The sequence below is a fragment of the Hemicordylus capensis genome, chromosome 5, assembly GCF_027244095.1.
Source record: "Hemicordylus capensis ecotype Gifberg chromosome 5, rHemCap1.1.pri, whole genome shotgun sequence".
Lineage (NCBI taxonomy): Eukaryota > Metazoa > Chordata > Lepidosauria > Squamata > Cordylidae > Hemicordylus > Hemicordylus capensis.
In genome coordinates this window covers 61,305,851-61,312,570 of record NC_069661.1, presented here as the reverse complement: position 1 = coordinate 61,312,570, position 6,720 = coordinate 61,305,851, and positions in this window count along the sequence as shown.

Here is a 6,720-nt window from a genome sequence, read left to right as displayed (position 1 = left end):
ATCTAGGGAACGTTATGGCTGGAAATGTTGTGATGGTCATAGAGTGTATTTATCAGATAATTGGGTTACAATGGAGGCTATCTCCATATGTGAGAAGAGAATAGTGAAGGGTGCCTAGTAGTGTATGCACATTATGGAGCCCTGGTCGCACAGATTAGATCTGATTATTAGCAGAAGTGTTTAGGAGAAGTCAGTCTGTGATGTTTAGGAGAAGTCAGTCTGTGATTTTACAGGGCTGTCAAAATCAGAGGTCAGCTATGCAAGCTCCTTTGATCAATAGTCAGTTTGCTAAATATAAGTGCCAGTGCCATATCCATAAAGCATCTAGATGCTGCATGTTCCAAGTTTAGTGCTGTATCATCCAACTAAAGAAGAACGAAAGAAGTAGGAAAGATCTCGGGGTGGAGGGAGATGGTACCTTTTGCCCTGGCGTATCTTGCCTTGAAGCAGGAAAGCAGCCAAGACTGATCCAACTATTATTCTTGCCAGCTATGGTGACAGCCAAATGCATGTCTTGTTACAAACTACACATTCAGGAAATGCATCCAAACTACACATTCAGGATAGCACTTAGTACATCCCTCCTGTGACTATACGACAATGAGTACTATTAATGCCATGATTAATTTAAACTGGAAAAGAAATATGTTGGGAGTTGTAAAGGTCAGTTGGCCAACAAAGAAGACGTATACAGTTAAATGGTGGGGGGGGGGTCTATAAAATGTAATAGAAATAAAGAGCATGGAGGGGTCTGTGTTTAAATGCCCCCCTCCATTTTTTAAAAAACCCTCCATTCGGGGACATACATTGACTCTGTAAAACAGGAAGAAGGATTTAAGACACTTTTTGTCTGAGATAGACCTTGCTTCACTTTCTTCTTGATCCTGAAGTGTTGAAGCTTCTTCTTTTGTCTTAATTGCTTGGCTTTCTTGACCCTTACCTTGTTCCATACTTCTGTCTTGCCACTTACCCCAATCCCTGGCTCCTGGTTTGTTACCAGGTTTGATCCTTGGCTTGTTCCCGACTACAAGCTTGTTGATTTATCTGGCCCTGGCTTCAAGCCCTGTGCCATCTACAGATAAGTATCCATAGCTCAGCCAACATGGTATAAATGATGTTTGAATAACTGCTCCAACTAACTGGTTATCACCACAATGGCGTTGCTACAAATAAATATCATGTATGAAAGCAAGCGTCGCTCAAGCCTTTATTAGCTTTTTGTTCATTTCTTTCTTTGTTTACCATTTAGTCTGACTAACTTTTCATTTATATAAGCTCTATTGGCATTATGAAGCAAATGAGTGAGTACACAATGTTAATATTATCAAGTCAAAGATTTCTTTTTATTTATTGTTTTGACAAGGTGCCTTCTTTTGAATATAAAACAATCCTGGGAGCCATGGCAATTTTTATTACAAAAATGAGATATCAACAGCTCGGTGTAGAACCTGACTACTTGTGTTTAGTGTCTGTCTTCATCCAAGAGATTCCATTTCATCAAAAAGAGCGTCAAATAGCTGCGAGTTGTATTTAAGGAGACAGAATTAGAACAGCTGTAGCAAAAACTGCTTTGAGTCAAAGATGCTTCACAGGAAAGCAGTGTGAAAGAATCTCTAGAGAAACAGACATCTTTGCCTGAACATTCTCTATTGTTCAAATAGATCCATAATTGTTTTATGAACAAAACAAGTTAAGTAAGTGCTGTTAGCGAGCTACCTTTTTTAAAAAAATTGCTCATAGTAACCTATATATATATATATATATATATATATATATATATATATATATATATATATATAACACAATAATATACAATATAATCCTGTGTTTTGTGCAGTTTGTTTGACAGTGACTTAGTTAATAAAGGTGTAACTCTGTTTTTCACTGCACTGGAATGGATCTAGACCTGTACGAGTTGCACCAAATAAAGAATAGTCTTATGCAGAGTGGGTTCACACATAACAGCGCATGTAATTACAGGATAACCTCTGGTTCCTGGTGGGTGAACACTCCTGCTACTGCCACCACTTCCATTTCATGTGAACCCAGAAATGTCCAGTGGAGGATGTCAGGTAGCCACCTCTGCCCAACATTATCTGCTTCACAATGTTGGGTATGAATATCAGGCAAATGTTGGGTAGAAATAGGTAAAGTAAAGTTGTGCCATTGAGTCGATGTCGACTCCTGGCACCCACAGAGCCCTGTGGTTTTGTTTGGTAGAATACAGGAGGGGTTTACCATTGCCTCCTCCCATGCGGTATGAGATGCCTTTCAGCATCTTCCTATATCACTGCTGCCCAATATAGGTGTTTCCCATAGGGTGTTTCTCATACGGAAACATACCGAACCAGCAACCTCTTGCTCCCTAGGCAAGTTACTTCCCCACTGCACCATTAGGTGGTGCAGAAACAGCACATTTCTGGGTTCACACAATGCAGAAGCAGTGGCAATAGCTAGAGTACACACAACTGGTGCTTCTTTCATACTTACGTGCCACTATGTGTGGAACCCCCCCCCCCTTAGAATACTGTTAAATAACCTTAATGCTAATATCATTCATGCTCCATTATCTAAGCAATCCTATGCAATTAATTTTAAAACAAAACATCTCAGTGATTCTTGCTTTAAGAGACACCTAAACTAAGGACATTACACCACATATATCAACACTGGCTCCTTGCATAAGCAGCATAAAATGTGAGATGAGTGGTCATATATTTTGGCTAAAGCGAGTTCTGTGAATGTACCTTCAGTTATGGAGATTGCTTCAACAGAGACCTCCCAGCTCATATTTTACACTACTCACACAAGCAGATGGCCTCTGTGAGTGAAAAAAGTAGCTCAAAAGGAAGGGTTCAACTGGCTCTTGCTGCATGTTTATCTAAAGTGACTTCCCTACGCTGTTATATCACTGAAGAACGCAATGGCTATAATAATATTAGAATTATATTACCATATTAGCATTTGTATCCTGCTTTTTAAGTGTTATTTCCAATGGCTGTGAAGTAACTGGTGCAAGTGGTCCACCAGTTTTACATGTTATGGTACATTTTATTACCATATTAACATTTATATCCTGCTTTTTTAAAGTGTTATTTCCAGTGGTTCTCTGTCATGCAACTGGTACTGGTCTAGATCCATTCCAATGCAGAGAATTACAGAGTTACACCTTCATTAACAAAGTCACTGTCAAACAAACTGCACAATATGCAGTTTTATATTGTATATCGTGTGTGTGTGTGTGTGTGTGTGTGTGTGTGTGTGTGTGTGTGTGAGAGAGAGAGAGAGAGAGAGAGAGAGAGAGAGAGAGAGAGAGAGAGAGAGAGAGAGAGAGAGAGAGGTTACTATGGTGCAATTCTACAGTCTCAGACAAAAGTTGTATAAAACTGCAGAAATGCACCATTGCAAAGCAAATGGGAGTGCTATGCAGTATGTCAGCCCCTGTAAGGTGGTTGAGAGAAAGTGGCTTGCCTACGGCTGTCTCAAGGGTTCATGGCAGAGATGAGATTCCATCTGGGGAAACTCTGGTTCCCAGCTCAGTCTCTTAGCCACTACACTACACCAGCTCTCTGGCATACGAAATTGACTTTTACAGAATCAGACCCTCAGTGCTCTAGCCAATACCTGACTGCATACTATGATGAGAAGGGGCTCTCTAGGGTCCCAAGCAGAGGTCTTTCACAACCAGTGAATCTAATTCAGCAAGAAAAGTTTTATACACAGTAGTTTGTTTCAATAATACTTGCTTTATATCCCATTTCTAAGCATACTGATCACAATGAAATTTATAAAAATGTGCTTGGGAAAGATTATTTTGTATTGTTCTCTCTTTAGCTCGCCACCAATGCCATTATCCTGGGGCACCCTCCAGCTATGCCCGCATGCCAGTGGGGCATCTCTCAGCTGCTCCTGCATGACGTCAGCACACACAAGGCCTCTGGACATGCACGGTAGCATGGCAGAGATGCTATGGTGCTTGGGCATGGTCAGCAACTGTGTGCATGCTGGTATCACGCAGGGGCAGCTGGGACATACTGTACCCTTTTGGTGCTTGGGCATAGTTTGGGGGAGCACCAGGATTATGGCAATGGCAGCAAATGGAGGAGGAGAAGGTATGGACCTGCTTTCCTCCACTTTAAAGGGGTTGTGTAAGCCCTCAGTTTTAAAAGGATTTGCCCCACGATTCAGCAGCCAGATCACAATTCCACACACCCCTAATATGAATGAAGAATACAAAATACTATTTTGCAAGTACATGATTTTTTGAATTTTTATTGTGATTTTTTTTTTTTAATTTCATTGCAATTCGGCACATCCTTAATTCATTTCCATTCTAACTGCCCCACTGCTCTCTTTCCTGGTTCATGGCAAGAAATGTGGGCAGATGGATGTAATCTATTTATATAACTCTCCTGGGTGTGCCTTAGAATGTGCGTCCCAGCACCCAGCTGATTGGCTAGGCAGCGAACAGGCCTGATTGGCTGAGGTGCACCCAGGAGGACTGGTCGCCACGACAGCGGCAGGCCTGGCCGCAGAGGCCAGAGGCAGTGGCGGGCCCAGCCTAGCCACGGAGGCAAGGCCCAGGAGGGGGGGAAGTGGGGGCAGAAGTGGCGGTGAGGAGGAGAGGCGGCTGGGCCTGGAAGTGGAGACTGGGGCAGAAGGTGGGGGGGGGAGGTAACCGCCATCCCTAAAGAGCGCACAGATGCTCTGTGCGGGGTCAGCTAGTGTGACATATAATACAGCTAGTATAATTATTTGATTAAAAGTGATTGTCCATGTTGTAGTTCTATAGCCTACGTGTATAACTGAATGAAGTATTGATGTTGATAAGGGGAATTGCTCCTCCTTCAAGGATTGTCAGAAAACCTAATAGAATGATTTACTTCTGGTTAAACAAATGATAAAAGGAACTCTGTGTGTGTGTTTGAAAGAGTGCATGAGTAGGAAAAAGGATATACCAGCCCCCAAAACATGGTAAAATGTTGGGAGAGAAATGCAGATGACCAGAGAAAACTGGATAAAATGCCGAACACAGCAGGAAAGGAGTTGCTTGGAAAACAAGGACTAAGGTCGATCCTAGGATCAGACGGATGTAAACATGGAACAGCAAACCAGCTTCCAAGGCAGGCAACCCTTTTTAAAGTCAGGCATCAACAGAGGTTTTCTCTGAGAAGCACAGAAGATCGTGGGGCTCCCAGCTTCTCCCAACTTTCCCCGTTAAAGACTGATCACCTTTAATTGGGACTGGTAAGTATGCATGTGTGTGTGAGTGAATGGACTATAGTTTAGCTAATGTTTAGGATGTAACAATAAACTGATGAACTTAATCCAGCTGGTGTCCGGGATCTGTTTTCTTTTGGGGACTTGTATTAGCCTTATCCGAAGCAATACTTCTAAAGGTGACCCCCTTTTAATTGGTCACAAGTGAACATTATTTTAAGATCTTAACCATAATCCAGCCAAACTTAAGGAGAGTTATAGAAAAGTCTTTAACAGCAGAACAAAATGAATGTAACTATAAGCAGCTGATAGGCTCTGCAGTAGGTAAGTACATTTATTAGCTACATTGTTTGAAAACAGGAATTTATTGTCATTCTGCTCTTACCATGCAGTGAGTTAAGTATTAATGAAAGTACAACATTTGCTTGGTATATTGTCCCATGGATATCCTTAACTTCAAGTGATATTTATTTTTATTTATTTATTTATTTATTTATTTATTTATTTATTTATTTATTTATTTATTCGATTTCGATTCGATTCGATTTGTTAAGTAATCACATGAGAAGGAATTATCAAAACCCAGGTCCACATTTGAAGAAACAAACTTATTTTGGATTACAGATGTATAAACTACAATACCTTGGACAGCTACTTGCATCCAAGTTTACAAACAGTAACAGGAAAACCAGATGCTATTTCTCACCATACATTTTATAAAGAAACTGAGATTGCAAGAGCTGATACCATAAGGGATGCAATATTTTGTATAATTGCCACATACTGTATCACAGGACCCAATTAAACTTGTATCTTTTGTCCTAAACAATCAGAAGATACTTTTGAAACCTGCATCCCATGGAACTGATAATTAATATGCAGAAGTGTAAGAAATGGGAGGAGGAATGCAAACATGAGCACAGTTGGAGGTGGGATGGGGAAGCAGAAACAAGAATTACATGATAGTTTATCTTCATCCATCCTGAAGCACTTGATTGCAGAGGAGACTTGGTCTTGTGGTAAGGTAAAGTGTGCCATCAAGTCGATTTCAACTCCTGGTGCCCACAGAGCCCTGTGGTTTTCTTTGGTAGAATATAGGAGGGGTTTACTATTGCCTCCTCCCCCGCAGTATGAGATGATGCCTTTCAGCATCTTCCTATATCACTGCTGACCGATATAGATGTTTCCCATAGTATATAGATGTTTCCCATAGTAAGCATAGTATGGGAAACATACCAGCGGGGATTCAAACTAGCAACCTTCTGCTTGTTAGTCAAGCATTTCCCCACTGTGCCATTTAAGGTGGCTTGTGACAGCAAGCATAAATAGTCCCCATTGCAAACTAGGTCTGCATGCCAGGGATGGGGCCACTCTGGGAAGAGCAGCTGCATGCTTACATGCAGAAGGCTCCAAGTTCCTTCCCTGGCATCTCCAAGATAGGGCTGAAAGAGAATTCTGCCTGCAGCCTTGGAGAAGCCACTGCCAATCTGTATAGACAAT